The 19,487-nt window shown below is 37.4% G+C and overlaps 1 pseudogene; it reads right to left on the reverse strand.

Annotated features, from left to right (window-relative positions):
• Positions 1–804: 804 nt before the first annotated feature.
• Positions 805–19,487, reverse strand: part of LOC116871770 — a 100,418-nt pseudogene continuing 81,735 nt past the window's right edge.

A 19,487-nucleotide genomic window follows, 5' to 3' on the forward strand; every position in this document is an offset into this window, starting at 1 on the left:
TCAGTTAGTTAATATACAGTGTAATACTAGTTTCAGGTGTAAGGTTTAGTGATTCATCATTTACATACAACACCCAGTGCATAACGCAAATGCCCTCCTTAATCCCCATCACCCATTTAACCCATCTCCTTGCTTACCTCCCCTCCAGGAACCCTCAGTTTGTTCTCTATAGCTAAGAGTCTATTTTTCGTTTGCCTCTCTTATTTCCCCCCCTTCCCATATGGTCATCTGTTTTGCTTCTTAAATTCCATATATGAGTGAAATCATGTAGTATTTGTCTTTCTCTGACTGACTTTTTTCACTTAGCATAATATATTCTAGCTCCATCCACATTGTTGCAAGTGGAAAGATTTCATTCTTTTTTTCTCACATTTTCTTTATCCATTCATCAGTTGATGGACATTTAGGATCTTTCCATAATTTGGCTATTGCTGATAATGCTGCTATAATCATCAGGGTGCATGTATCCCTTCAAATCACTATTTATGCATCCTTAGTAAATACCAAGGAATGGCAACTAGATATGACCAATATCTAGACTAGGCAGAAAAAAAATTATAACAAGTTGACCTGTGATCAATTTCCTTTTTCTTTCTTCCTTTTTTCCTTTCTCTTTCTTTCTCTTTCTTTCTTTCTTTCTTTTCTTTCTTTCTTTCTTTCTTTCTTTCTTTCTTTCTTTCTTCTTTCTTTCTTTCCTTCTTTCTTTCTTTCTTTCTCTTCTTCTTCTTCCTTCCTTCCTTCCTTCCTTCCTTCCTTCCTTCCTTCCTTTCTTTCTTATTTTAATTACAAGGTGCCAATGACACTTTATTTTTTCTTTTGAGCATCCTGTTCTGCAGCTTCCTTGGCCCTTTTTACTCAGATGCAAAGAGCCACACATCAGGATGGGTTATGCAAACATTGACCAATGCCTTGAAGTTATTCTTTTCCTCTGTAATGACTCTGTTTTTCTTCTTTTTATAGACACTTGGCATGTGCATGACTGGTCCTGTCAGCTCTGTAGCCAGTTTGAGTTCTTCAGCAGAGCTGTCTCCTTTCTTAGGGGTGGAGAGCTTCCTGGGGAAGAGGGTAAGCTTGGAGTGGTACTAGTTCAGCCATTGCACATTGGGCTGCATGGAATCAGTGGATTTGTTCCACCTTCTTGGATCCACTGAGATACCAATGGTCCATGCCACCTTCTTGTGGATGCCAGCCACCCATAACTCTTCCTAGCTGAAGCCCCTTCCAGCTCACACTTTGGTGTGATACTCATAGTGGGACACCTCACAATTGGCCAGACAGGTCTTAGAAGGGAGGGCGCAAGACAATGGGGCATACCTTGGCTTGCCAGGTCTTGTAGATCTTGCAGATCTTTCTTGCAGGCCGGTTGAACCCATAGCCATGCACATCTGTCAGTTCTTGTGGCAGTGGGGCTTCAAGATCATGCCATTCTGACTGGACACTGTGGCTTCTGCCTATGGGGCTAGGGGCAGTGGAGACGGCAGTGAGTCAAGGCCCAGGCTCCAGCTAGACGCAGTTGCCTGACTGCCCCCAGAGCCTAGGCCCAACCTTCTCCAGTGTGATCAGTTTCTTCTATGATTAATGGACAAGGGAATACTTCAGAGGAAAGAAAAAAAAAGGCACATGACCTTGTAAATATGATAATTAAATGTCTGGGGAAATAGATTAATGATACAAGTCATTATCTATGAAGTATTCTTAATGTGCCTGGAGATTAGGATTGCTTAGGAAAAACAAACATAAGTTATAGATAATGTCACATAAACTATACAAGCCTCTTGAGAATAGGACATAGATATTTCATTACATCTTGCTGTATGGGCTAACCTGTGAACCTCTTATAGAAACCTCTCCTGTTATTCTGGAGCAGAAAGCATGTGTATAATGTGGAAAGGAATGGCCAATGGAGCCACATGGGATGATCACATGGGATAGATTCTAGAAACATTAATTTGCTGAAAAATGATATTTTAAGAAGAAATTGGTGTGAGCATTCTAGGCAACTGTTTAATATGATTTTGAAATTATTTCATTGTTCTAATTTTCTTTTTCATAGAATGGTGGTATTCTATTCTTATATCTCCTCTTGCCCCTAAGACAAAATCGGAGTTGGGGTAATTCAGTGGTAGAGGAGTGAAAGAGAACAAGCTCTAGAGGAGATGATAGGACTTCTAATTGAGAGAAGCAAACCTCAAAAGGCACCAAGTGAAATCTTTCTGGCTTGCACTGAGCAGAATAAGTGAGTGGGTCAGATGCTTTTATATATATTGTAGAACATTAATTTCACTGTGGAATCAACAGTTTCACTTGAAAATGTGAGAGGTTCCCACTGTAAAAGTTTGTGGGGTAGGGACAAATTTGAAGCTGTCCTTATGACTGGCATCATGCTATTATATAGCAACCACTGTGTAACCCTTTGAGTGAGCTTGGATAGACAAATGTGTTGGCAGACATCAAGATGGGCTCTTGAAGGTTAAAATTTCATTCTATAACTTGTATGTTCTTAAAGTAAATTTCATTGTCCATTTCAGAGGGCTCTGTGTCTAAAACGCATATGCCATTGTTCTAGATGAATATGCATATTAGACCAGTGAGAATAAAGGAATACAGAAAGGCTTATATAAGAACATTTTGATACTCTACTCTGTTGAGCCTCTTCCTTCACAGATAAAACATTTCTGGCTGAAAACAGTCTGACTTTTAAGCCCAGTGAGTTAAAAATGAAGAACAAAATGTGGGGAAATGTTTGGCATCTAAAGAAAGTAAGCTTCCTTCTCTCTTCCATCCTTTGTGGGAAAAACATATCAGCTCATGTGAATGGTAAGTATCGGGCCACTGATAATGTGGAAATCTATCATTCTCTTTTCTCTCTTTGTAATATCCCTGTAAAAATTGTAGTATGACAAGATCTCAGGCTGCCCTTGATTTTTCAGTTAGAAACCTGATCCCAGAGGAGGTCTGAAGTACAGATTTAACTGTTACAGGTGTGTATATCATTGCTTTTCCCCTCCCTGATATATCACTTTGGGATTACCTCTCTTCTCTTTTGTGTGTCAGTCTAGACAGTCCCGATCCTGGACACCCAGAGACCACCAAACACATTTCTTCCAACTACACCCAGTGGCTACTGAGGATTGTTGACAAGTTTGAGGTATGATGTCTCATTTTTTAAAATAGGAAGATTTTTGTCTTGTACACCTCTTCTGCATCTATCTTTTGCAAATCTGTGACTGGAGAAGGTAAATGGTCAGGGTTTTCACTTTAAATATTGTGGTTTTCAGCCAAGTATTATTTCATCCTGACTAGCATCCATGTTGTGCTTTATCGCAACCTATGACTCCATCCATTTGGGTTGGCTAAGCAGTGCAGGGTGAAAAAGTGAAGCACTACCTATATCTTTGCAAACATTACATCATATCATGAATATTTGGAGAAGTCAGGGTGAATGCCCCTGATGTCGTATTTCCTTTCTTGGTGGCACAAAAGGATGAATCAATATAGGTACACCTGTTAGTTGGGAATGAAGCCAGCATCATTGATTTAAGAGTTCAGCATGTGCAGATGCTGCTAGGGGTCTCTCTTGCATCAATTATTATGGAAGTCATGCCTTAAAAAAAGAAAAAAAAAAGATTGTGTCTCTTAAATCAACTTCAGTTGGTGGTGATAACACAGTTGTAAAATTTAGCCTTTAAATAAATAGAAGGTAAGAGACTGAATTCTGGTTTTTATAAGAACATGTCAGTTTTTTATAATAACTGTTTAAATCCCTAGACTCAGATGTATAGAGTTGGCATTTGAAACTTACACTTAACAGCAGATACTTCAACTGTGTAGTATGTGGGAGAGGAAAAAAAAATAACATTAATTATCTGATTGATTTCAAAAAGAATTTAGAGTATGTTATGTTTTTTTTTTTTCCTTAAGATTTTATTTATTTATTTGACAGAGTGAGAGGAGATCACAAGTAGGTACAGAGACAGGCAGAGAGAGAAGGGGAAAGCAGGCTCCCCACTGAGCAGAGAGCCCAATGTGGGGCTTGATCCCAGGACCCTGAGATCATGACCGGAGCTAAAGGCAGAGGCTTAACCCACTGAGCCACCCCAGCTCCCTGAGTATGTTATGTTTTATAATCCTGCTTTTCCTAATAATCCTGAGTTACCTGGGATGGGGGAAAAAAAAAAGTAATTTAGAGTTGAGTAATTGTATGTTGTATTACCAAAATAACTACTGTAAATAAGAGAAGAGATGCAAAGATAAATAATTCAATTTAATTTCCACTAGTAGAACCAAAATGAGTCTTTGAACACTTTAAACATAAAAAGCATTTGGGTATAGTGTCTTTAGTACTCTTTACAATATTTTTTTTCTTTCTATTCCTTATTATTTTAGGAATAAGTCAAGATATAATTTCCCCATCTTTTCTAAGTTCCATCTTTCTCATCAGATGCATTACAAAAAGATTGATTTTTGTTACTTCAAAATCAATATTAGAAGAGCTAACTTAACCACACCTAATTTACAGATAATATAAAATATAGATAACTCAAAACTGATTTTATTTAAATTACTTTATACTGTATTTATGGATGCCTGGGTGGCTCAGTCAGTTAAGTGTCTGCCTTTGGCTTAGGTCATGATCCCAGGGTCCTGGAATAAGGTCCTGCCTCTAGCTCTCTGCTCAGCAGGGAGCCTGCTTCTCCCTTTATCTCTGCTTCTCATTCTCTCATGAATAAATAAATAAAATCTTTTTAAAAATAATATATTTATTTGTTTTAGGTTTAACTTTTAAGTTCCTAATTCTGGTAAGCTGTGTGCTAAATATTTCAGAAATATTTGAGTTTTACTATATGTTGATCATATTTTACATACTGATGGATAATAGAAATAAACAAGAGAGCCCTAAGTGATTGTTTTTCTGATTTGGGTGGGACACAGAAATTGATGATATAAATACTGGGTATAATTTTCAGGTAGTATGTGATGAATACTAGAAAAAAAATATAAAGGAAGTAGGAACAAGATAATTTCACAGGAGTGCCATTATGGATAGAATGGTAGAGTGAATTTTGAGAAGAGAACTGAATAAAGTTGCAACTATCTGAGAAAAAAACTATATTTCACATATTGATGGCAATAAGGGAAAATTCTTGGGGCAGAAGCACTCTTGTGTGGTTTAAGTGGAATGAACCTGAGGAAAATCAGAAAATAAAGAAAGAGAGAAGATGAGGAGCTTAATCATATAGTTCTTTGTAAATCGTGGGGAAACTGATTTTTACTCTGGTGTGATGAAAAACTTTGCAGGGTTTGAGTAGGGGAGCAAGACAATTAAGTGTGGTTTTAGCCTTTCCATAATATGATTATAGTTATAACTACTACCACACACCCACACACAAAAGTAGAATAAGGGAGGGAGAAGTCAAGATGGCAGAGGAGTAGCAGACTGAGATGACATCAGGTCGCAGGAATTCAGTTAGATAGTTATCAAACCATTTCAAACACCTACAAACCTAACAGGAGATCAAAGAGAAGAAGAGCAGCAATTATAGAAACAGAAAATCGACCGCTTTCTGAAAGGGACACTACAAGTGGCAGATCCAGGGAGTTCCACCTTTATCTGCTGGAAGAGCAGAATGGCAGGAATCCTCTACATTTGGAAACTCCAAATGGGGCTGTGTGCCAGAGATGGAAATGCTCAGTCACAGGCTGGTGAGCTTGGAGGTAGGCTGGAGACCAGGGAAACAGGAGTGATTGACTGATTTTCTCTGAGGGTGCACTGAGGAATGGGCTCTGAGCTCTTGGCTCCCCCTGGCGAGAGATTGGGAGGTCGCTATTTTCATCCTGTCCTGCAGAGCTCTATGGAAAGCGTTCAGGAAACAAAAGCTCCCAAAAGCAAGCCCAAGCAGATTACTTAGCCTGGCCCCTGGCAAGGGCAGCACAATTTCCCTGGGACAAAGACATTTGAGAATCTCTACAACAGGCATATCCCCCAGAAGATCAGCAAGAACATCCAGCCAAGACCAAGCTCACTGATCAAGGAGAACAGCAGAATTCCAGAAGAAGGGAAAACAAAGCATGGAATTGATAGTTTTCTCCCCATGATTATTTAGTCTTGCAAAGTTAATTAAATTTTTTAAATTTTGTTTTTCTTATTCTAATTTTTTTAACATTTCCTCTTTCCACTTTGAACATTTTTAACTAGTCTATCTTAACAATACCCTTCTAAAAATTTTTTTAAACCTTCATTATTATAGTCATATTTTATCCTTCATTGTATCTAACTTTATATATTTATTGATTTATTTTTGTATACAAATAGGGTTTTTTCTTCTAAAAAACTTTTGAGATACAATGTCTTCTAATAGATCAAAATATGCTCTAAATCTAGCACAGGGCTTTTTTCTAGTCTCCAGACTGAGCAAATTCTCTCCACTTTCTTTTTCTTTCATTTTCCAACCAACTTATCTTATCAAATCCTTTTTTAGAACTTTTTTTTAAATTTTCATCTTTACAGTCATATTTTATTCCTTCACCATGTTTACCCTTATTTTTGTATATATACATATAAGTTATTCTTTCTTTAAAATTTTAGGATGTAGTTTCTTCTAAGAGACCAAAATACACCCAAAATCAAGTGGGTGGCTCTGTTCTATTCACCAGTCTAGTACATATGTTTAATTATTTAAAAAAAAAATTAAACTTCTTTTTATCCCCTTTCTTCTTCCCCTGATTTGGGGTCTCTTCTGATTCGGTTAGCAAATGTTTTTCTGGGGTCTTTGCCACTATTTTAGTATTTTATTCTCTTGTTCATATATTCTTACCTGGATAAAATGACAAGGCAGAAAATCTCACCACAAAACAAAACAAAACAAAAACCAAGAGGCAGTACTGAAGGCAAGTAACCTAATCAATATGGACATTGGCAATATGTCAGATCTAGAGTTCAGAATGATGATTCTCAAGGTGCTAGCTGGGCTCAAAAAAGGCATGGAAGATATTAGAGAAACCCTGTCCAGAGAAATAAAAGCCCTTTCTGGAGAAATGAAGGAACTAAAATCTAACCAAGCTGAAATAAAAAAAGCTATTAATGAGGTGCAATAAAAAATGGAGGCTCTTACTGCTAGGATAAATGAGGCAGAAGAGAGAATTAGTAATATAGCAGACCAAATGATGGAGAATAAAGAAGCTGAGCAAAGGAGAGACAAATGACTGGACCATGAGGGGAGAATTTGAGAGATAAGTGATACCATAAGATGAAACAATATTAGAATAATTGAGATTCCAAAAGAAAAGAGAGAGGGGGCAGAAGGTATATTGGAGAGAATTATTGTAGAGAATTTCCCTAATATGGTAAAGGGAATAAGCTCGGGACAAGAAGTCTGTAACATACAATGGTAAATATATTAGATTGGTATCAGACTTATCCACAGAGACCTGGAAGGCCCGAAAAACCTGACGTAATATATTCAGAGCACTAAATGAGAAAAACATGCAGCCAAGAAAACTATATCCAGGAAGGCTATCAATAAAAATAGAAGGAGAGATAAAAAGCTCCCAGGACAAACATAAACTAAAAGAATTTGTAAACACCAAACAAGCCCTACACGAAATACTGAAAAGGGTCCTCTAAGCAAAGAGAGAGCCTAAAAGTAGTAGACCAGAAAGGAACAGAGACAATATACAGTAACAGTCACTTTATGGGCAATACAATGGCACTAAATTCATATCTTTCAATAGTTACCCTAAATGTAAATGGGCCAAAATCCCCAATCAAAAGACACAGAGTATCAGAATGGATAAAAAACCAAAACCCATCAATATGCTGTCTATAAGAAACTCATTTTAGACCCAAAGACACCTCCAGATTAAAAGTGAGGGGGTGAAAACCAATTTACTATGCTAATGGACATCAAAAGAAAGCTGGGGTAACAATCCTTATATCAGATCAAGTAGATTTTAAGCCAAAGACAATAATAAGAGATGAGGAAGGACACTATATCATATCCAAAGGGTCTGTCAAACAAGGAGATATAACAATTTTAAATACCTATGCCCCTTACATGGGAGAAGCTAACTATATAAACCACTTAATAACAAAATCAAAGAAACTAATCGACAATAATACAATAACAGTAGGAGACTTTACAGTCCCCTCACTGAAATGGACAGATCATCCAAGCAAAAGATCAACAAGGAAATAAAGGCTTTAAATGACACAGTGGACCAGATGGACATCACAGATATATTCAGAACATTCCATCCCAAAGCAACAGAATACACATTCTTCTCTACTGCACATGGAACATTCTCCAAAATAAATCACATCCTAGGTCACAAATCAGGTCTCAACTGGTACCAAAAGATTGGCATCACTCCCTGCATATTTTCAGACCACAGTGCTCTGAAGCTAGAACTCAATCACAAGAGGAAAGTTGGAAAGAAGCCAAATACATGGAGGCTAAAGAGCATCCTACTAAAGAATGAATGGGTCAACCAGGAAATTAAAGAAGAATTGAAAAAAATCATGGAAACAAATGATAATGAAAACACAACTGTTCAAAAATCTGTGGGACACAGCCAAGGCAGTCCTGAGAGGGAAATATATAATGATACAAGCCTTTCTCAAGAAACAAGAAAGGTCTCAAGTACACAGCCTAACCCTACACCTAAAGTAGCTGGAGAAAGAACAACAAAGAAAGCTTAACCCAGCAGGAGAACAGAAATCATAAAGATCAGAGCACAAATCAATGAAATAGAAACCAAAACCAAAACCAAAACAAAACAAAACAAAAACAACAACAACAACAACAACAACAACAACAAAAACCAAACAAAAACCAGTAGAACAAATCAATGAAAGTAGGAGCTGGTTCTTTGAAAGAATTAATAAGATTGATAAACCTCTGGCCAGACTTATCAAAAAGAAAAGAGAAAGGACCCAAATAAATAAAATCATGAATGGAAGAGGGAGATCACAACCAACACCAAAGAAATACAATTATATGAACATATTATGAGCAACTATACATGAGCAAATTTGACAATCTGAAAGAAATGGATGCATTCCTAGAGACATATAAACTACCAAAACTGAACCAGGAAGAAATAGAAAACCTGAGCAGATCCATAACCAGTAAGGAGATTGAAGTAGTCATCAATAATGTCCCAACAAACTAGAGTCCAGAGCCAGACAGCTTTCCAGGGGAAGTCAACCAAATATTTAAAGAAGAATTAATACTTATACTCCTGAAACTGTTCCAAAAAATAGAAGTGAAAAGAAAACTTCCAAACTCATTTTATAATGTCAGCATTACCTTTATCCCAAAACGAGACAAAGACCCCATCAAAAAAGAGAATTACAGACTAATAACCTTGATGAACACAGATGTGAAAATTCTCACCAAAATACTAGCCAATAGGATCCAATAGTTCATTAAAAGGATTATTCACCACGACCAAGTGGGATTTATTCCAGAGCTGCAAAGTTGGTTCAACATCCGCAAATCAATCAATGTGATACAATACAATAAAAGAAAGAACAAGAACCATATGATACTCTCAATAGATGCTGAAAAAGCATTTGACAAAGTACAGCATCCTTTCTCTATCAAAACTCTTCAAAGTGTAGGGATAGAGTACATAACTCAATATCATCAAAGCCATTTATAAAAAACCCACAACAAATACCATTCTCAAAAGTGTAGGGATAGAGAGTATATATCTCAATATCATCAAAGCCATTTATTAAAAAACAAACAAACAAACAAACAAACAAAAAACAAAGAAAAAAAACCCACAGCAAATATCATTCTCAGTGGAGAAAAACTGAGAGCTTTTCTGCTAAGGTCAGGAGCATGGCAGGGATGGCCATTATCACCACTGCTATTCAACATAGTGCTAGAAGTCCTAGCCTCAGCAAATAGACAACAAAAAGAAATTAAAGGCATCCAAATCGGCAAAGAAGAAGTCAAACTATCACTCTTTGCAGATGTTATAATACTATATGTGGAAAGCTCAAAAGACTGCACTCCAAATTTGCTAGGATTTGTACAGGAATTTGGTAAAGTGTCAGGATATAAAATCAGTACTCAGAAATCAGTGGCATTTCTATACACCAACAGCAAGACAGAAGAAAGAGAAATTAAGGAGTCAATCCCACTTACAATTGCACCCAAAACCATAAGATACCTAGGAATAAGCCTAACCAAAGAGGCAAAGAATCTATACTCAGAAAACTATAAAGTACTCATGAAAGAAATTGAGGAAGACACAAAGAAATGGAAAAATATTCCATGCTCATGGATTGGAAGAACAAATATTGTGAAAATGTCTATGCTACCTAAAGCAATCTACATGTTTAATGCAATCCCTACCAAAATACATTCATTTTTTTTAAAAGAAATGGAACAAATAATCCTAAAATTTATATGGAACCAGAAAAGACCTCGAATATCCAGAGAAATGTTGAAAAAGAAAGCCAAAGTTGGTGACATCACAATTCCAGACTTCAAGCTCTATTACAAAGCTTTCATCATCAAGGCAGTATGGTACTGGAACAAAAAAGACACATAGATCAGTGGAACTGAATAGAAAGCCCAGAAATAGACCCTCAACTCTATGGTCACCTAATCTTTGACAAAGCAGGAAAGAATTTCTAGTGGAAGAAAAACAGTCTCTTCAACAAATGGTGTTGGGAAAATTGGACAGCCACATGTAGAAAAATGAAACTGGACCATTTCCTTACACCACACACAAAAATAGATTCCAAATGGATGAAAGACCTCAATGTGAGACAGGAATCCATCAAAATCCTTGAGGAGAACACAGGCAGCAACCTCTTTGACCTCAGCCGCAGCAACATCTTCCTAGGAACATCGCCAAAGGCAAGGGAAGCAAGGGCAAAAATGAACTATTGGGATTTCATCAAGATCAAAAGCTTTTGCACAGCAAAGGAAACAGTTAACAAAACCAAAAGACAACTGACAGAATGGGAGAAGATATTTGCAAATGGCATATCAGATAAAGGGCTGGTATCCAAATTCTATAAAGAATTTATCAAACTCAACTCCTGGAGAACAAATAATCCAATCAAGAAGTGGGTAGAGGATATGAACAGACATTTCTGCAAAAAAGACATCCAGATGGCCAACAGACTCATGACAAAGTGCTCCATATCACTCGGCATCAGGGAAATACAAATCAAAACCACAATGAGATCCCACCTCACACCAGTCAGAATGGCTAAAATTAAGAAGTCAGGAAATGACAGATGCTGGTGAGGATGTGGAGAAAGGGGAATCCTCCTACACTGTTGGTGGGAATGCCACTCTGGAAAACAACATGGAAGTTCCTCATAACATTGAAAATAGAGGTACCCCATGACCCAGCAATCACACTATTGGGTATTTACCCTAAAGATACAAATATAGTGATCTGAAGAATGCACCTGAATGTTTATAGCAGCAATGTCCACAATAGCCAAACTATGGAAAGAACCTAGATGCCCATCAACAGATGAATGGATAAAGAAGAAGTGATTATATATATATATATGTATATATATATATATGCACACACACACACACACGCGCGCGCGCACACACACACACACTGGAATACTATGCAGCCATCAAAAATGAAATCTTTCCATTTGCAATGATGTGGATGGAACTAGAGGGTATTATGCTGAGTGAAGTAAGTCAATCAGAGAGAGAAAATTATATGATCTCACTGATATGGGATATTTGAGTGGCAAAGTGGTGTATTTGGGGGGTTGGGAAGGAAAAAAAAATGAAACAAGCTGGGATTGGGAGGGAGAAAAAGCATAAGAGACTCTTAATCTCACAAAACAAACTGAGGGCTGCCAGGGGGAGGTGGGTAGGGAGAGGATGGTAGGGTTATGGTCATTGGGGAGGGTATGTGCTATGGTGAGTGCTGTGAAGTGTGTAAGCCTGACAATTCACTAGCCTGTACCCCTGGGGCTAATAATACACTATATGTTAATAAAAAAATAAATTTTAAAAAACGTAGAATAAGGAAGAAAGTTTCTTCGTCTTATAACATTGAGAAGTTTTGTCTTAACTTTCTCAAATAAATAAATAAATAAAAATCTTTAATATATACATAAAAAATGAACCTTTCATTAGGATAGGTGTAGGGAATATATAACACTATCTAATGTTCTAAAAGACTTCAATAAAAATTACATTTTAGAGATGGTGATCATTAAATATTTTTTGGAAAATCTTCAAGATTATAGCATCTTTTAGACACTAGAGTGTTTTAACAACCAAGACTTACTATGTGTCATAAAATTTAAGTCTTATACATATGTTATTTAATATACAATAACCTTTGTGTAGACATTCTTACCTGAACATTGCTGAAAGGGGATATATGACTTGGACAAAGTAAACTGACAGACTTCAACTCACTCAGGACAGTAAACAACATGGCCAGATGTTAAATCCAGTTGTGTCTGAATGAAACATGTACACATAAACACTATACTATAAGGCCTGGCATAGTAAAATATATTACATAACACGAGAAATATTCTAAAACCATGATGTTAATGTAGACACATTTCACAGTCTTGCTATTTAGTAATGTTTTTGTATGACAAGGACATCTGTTCCACAGGGAATAATATATCAATAGACTTTTTTTCTTTGAATGTTTAATTTGTATAACTAAGGACCATAAAAATGATTGGGATTTAAAATCAATTTCATTAACTTTTTATACTGTGAGTTCCACTTGAAAATATTTAGCTTTCACCTTTTATTTTTTTACCTAAAGAGAGTATCTCTCTGTCCAATGCCTTACATAACATGAATAGGAACCCATGACACCAAGAACTTAAGGGATTCGCCCAAAACTACTAACACACCATTAATTAGAAATTAGAATAATCAAAAATATTAAATAAATTAAACTTTGAGAAAGTACACTATTGAGAGAAACACATTATATTGTCCTTTCTTCTAATTATATTAACATGTAATACCTCATGGCAAAAATGTTGGAGGAATACTTAAAAACAGCAAAGATGAGGTAGGGGATGATCATAAAAATATAGATACAAAATATTTTGTCAAATAATAATAGGATAATATAAAATAATAAATCTCCCATGCTATGCCCCTATCCAATATTTGCCTTTTCTTTGTATATTTAAGTGCCCAATAATTTTATTCTCTAATTCTGTTATATAACTTATTAATAAGTCCTCATATTTAAATAACATTTCTTAAGTATATTTAAATTAATTCTACCACTTTACCTATGAAAAATGAAATAAGAAGAGCCATTTTTTTCTTAATTTATTTGACAGAGATTGGGATCACAAGTAGGCAGAGAGGCAGGCAGAGAGAGAGGAAGGAAGCAGGTTCCCTGCTGAGCAGGGAGCCTGATATGAGGCTCAGTCCCAGGAACCTGAGATCATGACCTGAGCCAAAGGCAGATGCTTAACCCACTGAGTGACACAGGCACACCTATTTCAGCCATTTTAAAAACATAGCTGAAGGGCTCCTGGGTGGCTCAGTGGGTTGAATGTCTGCCTTCAGATCAAGTCATGATCCTGGAGTCTTGGGATCAAATCCCACATCAGGCTCCCTGCTCAGTGCTCTGCCCTTCACCGTGCTTGTGCTCTCTCTCTCACTTTCTGTCTCAAATAAAATAAAAATAAAAACAGAGCTGGAGGAGGTACTTCAGAGGAACTGCCTTGCATGTCCTATTTCCTAAACCTTTGCACGGGGGCCACATTCCAACATTCTAAGAAGTCAGCAAAAATGAGAAAATCCCATTTGAAAAGACTGATAAAAATGAACTTTTTCTTAGTGACCACTTTGCCTGACCAGTAGTGATGTACATGATGTATAAATCTAACCCTGCTTATCAGAACAATGAACTCTTTTTAAAAACAACTTAATTGATCTTCTTTTATGTCCATAAAACCCCTGAGTCCACCTCCTGTAAGGAGGACACAGTTTGGGCTTCTATCTAAATCTGTGTACACCAAATAGCAATTTCTTGATCCCAAATAAATGCCAACCTCTTGAACTGGTTTCTTATTCTAAGTTTCTTCAAGAGGTTCTTCCTTCAGCAACTCCAGCTAGTTTTATATTTAAGAACTATGATCCTTCTTCTTATAAATATTTATCTTAGTGAACCTAAAATTCCAAAGATAATTTGCAATTACAGTGGACACATCGTGGCTCCTTGGAACTCACAGAATTAGACTTAAGAACTATGGATTTAAAACCAGACAAATCAAATGGGATGCTTAATTGGTATTTGGAAACTTTAAAATGAACTCAAGACTGATTGCCTCTTTTCAGAATACTGTTTCCAAATTAATAGAAAAAAATCTGAATTAGAAAAGAATAGTAAGGTCTTAAAAAATTATTCTCTTCACCTCCTTCTGCCTCAGGTTGCTCTCCCTCTCCCTCTTCTACTTCTCTTTGTCCCTCTATGGCCAAACTCCCTCTTTACCCCCAAGATCCAAGCCCTCTCTAGATCCTTCTATTTCATCTTCTTCACACTGTCCTTTTTCAAGTTTAGATCTAAAAGTTACAGTCATGAACATTTTGTATGCTCCCTAGATGAAGGCTGAATTGAGACCTATTGTTAAGGAATTTTCAAGATTTTCTGAAGATCTTCATCAGTTTGATGATAAATTTAATATTTTTATCCAAACCTATCATCTGGTTTTCTGATCTTTAACTGTTGGTCCATCTACTTGTTGGAAAGGGTCAAGTTCAACAGTGGATGCTGAAGCTGAATGCCATTCGATCATCTCCAATGATCTTACCAAAGGACAGGGTACGTGTTGGGTGGATTGCTAAAACTTTACATGAAGCCATTTCCCATGTCTTCCCTAAAGCCATTGACTGGAATAAAATCCAAACAAATACTCAAAAGCTTGATAAACCAGTTTATGACTGCTATAATACGTTTGAAATTGTTTTTAAGGAAAACTCAGGCCTTCCTTTAGATGTTGATTCCACCCAGATGGCCTTCAATTCCATGTTTGCAAATGGCTTCTGTTGTGAATTCTGTCTACTGGTGAAAAAAAGAAAAAAAAAAAAAACTGGGACGAAATGGGAGACAATGTTTACATTGATCTAGTCAGTCCAGCCAATCAATTAGCTAGAACCCTTGAGGATACTAGCTAACAAAAGTCAAATAAAATCTAAATTTACAACTCTAACAGATGTCTGCCTCCTCTCATTGTCCATGGCAATCAAAAACTAGACCAATAGCTTCTCCTACAAATATTTGCCATATTTGTAAAAAATCTAGACACTGGAAAAAGGACTGCCTTAAACAGAAACGCTAAAGGCAATCCTCTAACAGAAAGCCCTCAACCCCTCTGTTCCCAGAAAACAAGAGGTCTTTCTGATTTCACCCCTTAATCAACTGGGTGAAACTTCTGTAATGATTGGAAGTGAGGTTCTTACAATTTTAACAGACACTGGCACAACTCCTCTGAATTCATCCTCAAACAATCCCTTAGTAGGAGTACTGAAAAAATTCCATTGGTGGGAATTTCTAATAAACCCTTCACATATTCTAAGTCTCTTTCCTTTTCTTTTCAGTTAGGCCCTCTTCAGGACAGGCATTCCTTCTTACTAGTCCACTCAGTGCCTGCCCATCTACTTGGAGGAGACTCCTTAGAAAAATAGCACGCTGCCACCTCTTTTTCCCAAAAAAAGGGAAATAATTCTTACAATCGGTTCACCTCTCCTTCAACTGGCAGCATTGGAAACCATTCAATACCTCTAATAGTCTTTCCCCTTAAATCAGTAAATAAGGACACTGAGAGCTTAAATCTCTTAGAAAAAGCCCCTAAAGGACTTAGGGCAAAAACCACAACAGATACCAGGCAGATCCATTCAGCTTCCCCAGTAAAGATTCAAGTTGATCCAATATCAGGCCATACCCTTTAGATCTTGAAGCTATTGCAGGAATAGAACCAATCATAGAGGAACGCAAGGCTCAAAACCTTATAGTCTCTTGTATCAGTCCTTGTAGTACACTCAAGGTACACTGAAGAAACTTCATGGACAAGGGTAGAGGTTTGTCTAGGACCACAAAGACATCAATAACACTTCCACTTCCTGACACTAAGTTCTCCTTAACCTTCACACTTTCCAACTTCCATTCCTACAAAGAGTAAGTTTTTCACTATAATTGATTTTTGTAGTGCCTATATAGTATCCCTGTGGATCCCCAAAAGCCAATTTTTATTTGCTTTCATTTGGGAAGTACAATAATGTGATTGCAGTGTGATGCCACTAGACTAGATAGTCTTTCTTATTTTTTTTTTTCATAAGCCTCCATGAAGATTTGGCAGGTGGTATTTTCCCACAAAAACAAAAACAAAAACAAAAACACAAAAAAACACAACCCTTACACATTATGTTGATCTTCTCTTTTTCTCCGCTTGCAGTGAAGGATGTATCTACCTTCTTAAACTGTTAGCAAATAAAGGTGACAAAGTCTCAAAGAAAAAATTCAGTTCATTCAGACTCAAGCTAAATATTTGGTACATTTAATCACTTACTGAGGTCTCCTCTTTAAACGCCAGCAGACTCCAGGCATTCTAAGCTTCCCACAGCCACAAGCCAAGGGACACTTTCAAGAATTTTTAAGCCTTGTAGGATACTGTAGGAACTAGATATCAAAACTGCCTCTAGCAGTGCAACTCTTAACTAAAATCTGACAAATTGGATACTATATAAAGGGAAGAAAATAGTCTCATGACTTTTGCCCAATTAAAAGGACTCCTCAGCCCTCCTTCATTGGGGTCCCTTATTAACAGCCTTACTTTTTCCTTTTTATACCGAGAAAGAAGGAAATACTTTGGGTGTCCATGCTCAAAAGTATAGACCTCTTGGGTGTCACAGCCAGCATTATTAGACCCAGTAGTCTAACGACTTTCTCTTTGCATGAGAGCTATTTCAGCCACAGCAGCTTTTACCAAATCTACACAAGAGACAGTGGTGGACTCCCTTCTAACCATTTGCTTCTTGAGCAGAAGCTTGATTAAATTCCCATTACACTCAACATCTTCCTGCAAGCTGACTCACCTCTTCTGATTTTAACTTCTCTGTACATTAAATCTCGCTTCATTTATTACCCATTTATTTATTTACTTGTTTAGATTACAGTTGTAACCTCCTCCACAAAACCCCTTGCCTCCTGCATGTAGAAGGCCGGCACTGGGGCCACTCTGGTGGCTCACTGCTCACTCTTCTCCCTGTTTGCACTTCCTATCTCAGGCACTGGGGCCTTCTGGGTGGTAGTGTCAGGGCACTTGCCTTGTGGGTCCCAGGTGACCTCCGAGGGAGGGGCGGAAATCCTTCGCCACTGCCTGGCTCCACCACGTCTGGCACGCTAGAGAGAGGAGGAGAGGAGCCTCAGACAAGATCCCTGGCATTCCTCTGAAACCCATAGTGTTTGGACCCAGTCCCACCAAGAAGCCTCCCTTAAACTCTTCTTCCTTCGCCTCTTGACTAGACACACCATGACTGTCTAACCTTGACTGACCAATAGCTGACACCTAGAGATGACTTGCAGAAAACTCTGCTATTAATGTGAACTCTTGGTTTACTGATGGTTTTTTTCTAAGGGATAATGAAAGGAAATAACTGTGCTGTGTGGTTGCACTATTACCACTCCCTTCCAAATAATGGAAGCAGCTCCTTTACCAATGGCTACTTTGGCACAACAGGCAGAATTCTATTCTACTAGGTAGAGGTTTTATGTTTTAGCAAAAGGAAAAACAGTCACTATGCCTTTGTTGTTCATGATTTTGGTTTGTCTTGGAAACAGAGTTCTTAATCTCTGGAGGATATTAAATTAAAAATATAGCTTTTGTCATTGAAATGTTAGATTCAATTGAACCCCCCCCCCCGTTTATCAAGTTCTCTGGGTATTCAAAATTAGAATCAGATGAGGCTATAGGAAATAATTTAGGTGATCAAGCAGCAAAAAGAGCCTGCCTTAAGTTCCACTGAAGCTAATAACTTCATAGCAAATATTATTTTTTCAGAAGAAGATTTGAGCCTTACTGTAAAGGATACCTGGTCCAGTGTACCACACAGAGAAAAACTTTATTGGACTGACAATTGCATTTTCAGTTCCTTAACAAATTCATGGTACAGCCCAAGTAACAAACCAATATTCCCAGAATCTCTGAAACACACACACACACACACACACACACACACACACATACATCAAAACAACTACTTGAAATAACCCATCAAATGACTCACTGGGCAACTGACAAACTATAAGCTTTATGAAGCAATACTGGTGGGAAATGTTTCTAAGGCTGCTAAGGAAGCACTGTTAACCTGCACTATTTGTCCAAAATTTCACCCAGGGAAAATGATTCAGACAGCTCTCAGACATTTTGATTTACCTAGTGGGCCTATTGAGATCCAGCAAATGGATTTATCCAAGCGCCACCTTGTCATGGTTGCAACTAAGTCTTTGTTGTGAACTGTATGTTTTCTCATTGGGTTGATGCATTTCCTTGCTGGTGTGCAACTGCCTCAGCTGTTGCAAAAGTGTTGTTACTAAAGATAATACCTGGTCGGGGCATACCCTTGGAATTACATGGTGACAGAAGAACACACTTTACTGGCCATGTCATGAAGCAAATATACTTCCTTTGGCTTATATTACAGCATTTCCACTGTACCTACCACCCTCAGTCCTATGGACTGGTGGAAAGAACAAATGGCATCATTAAAACACAATTGGCTAAATTTATGGAAACATTAAAATTGACTTGGCCTAAAGCAGTTCCTATAGTCCTATAGAATTTAAGAGCTGCTCCCTTCCAAAAACATAAGCTCTTTCCCTTGGAGCGTGTAACTGGGAGAACTATGAATCTGGCCCTGGCTGCATTTGATGTTCAATTAATTAAAGGAGATATTCTCCACTTTTGCAAGGGACTAATTAAGGCCTCAGACAAAAATCATGCCCTGGAGAACAATCTTTTCACAACACACTCATGGGAGACAAATAAAACACAACCTACGACCAGTTCCTTTTGTTTATTAAGCGACATCTCTGAAAGGATTCCTTACAATTTAGATGGAAAGGACCATATCAGGGACTCTTAACCAACCCTTGTGCTACAAACTAAAAGGTATTGATTCTTGGATTCATGTTTCTCATTTAAAGAAAGTCCCTACTCCTTGCTGGACTACTGAATCAAAGAGAGAATTTAAATTAAAGCTCACCAGTAATTGAAACAGATGACATACGACCTTGACAGCTTTCTGGAGATTCTGGGCCAGGCCTATATACCAAGGTTCTTGCTCATACTATCAGTATTCTCTTACTTATAAGTTGTATACTAGACTCCCTGTAACTCCCATCAACAAAATTAGTCAGTGGCTCTGGGACTTAGAGTATTTCAATGTAAATTCCTATAATCTTCGGGATATTATTCCCCCTGCTTGCCCTTC

This window comes from Lontra canadensis, unplaced genomic scaffold, assembly GCF_010015895.1.
Source record: "Lontra canadensis isolate GAN:19392208 unplaced genomic scaffold, GSC_riverotter_1.0 scaffold27, whole genome shotgun sequence".
Classification (NCBI taxonomy): Eukaryota; Metazoa; Chordata; class Mammalia; order Carnivora; family Mustelidae; genus Lontra; species Lontra canadensis.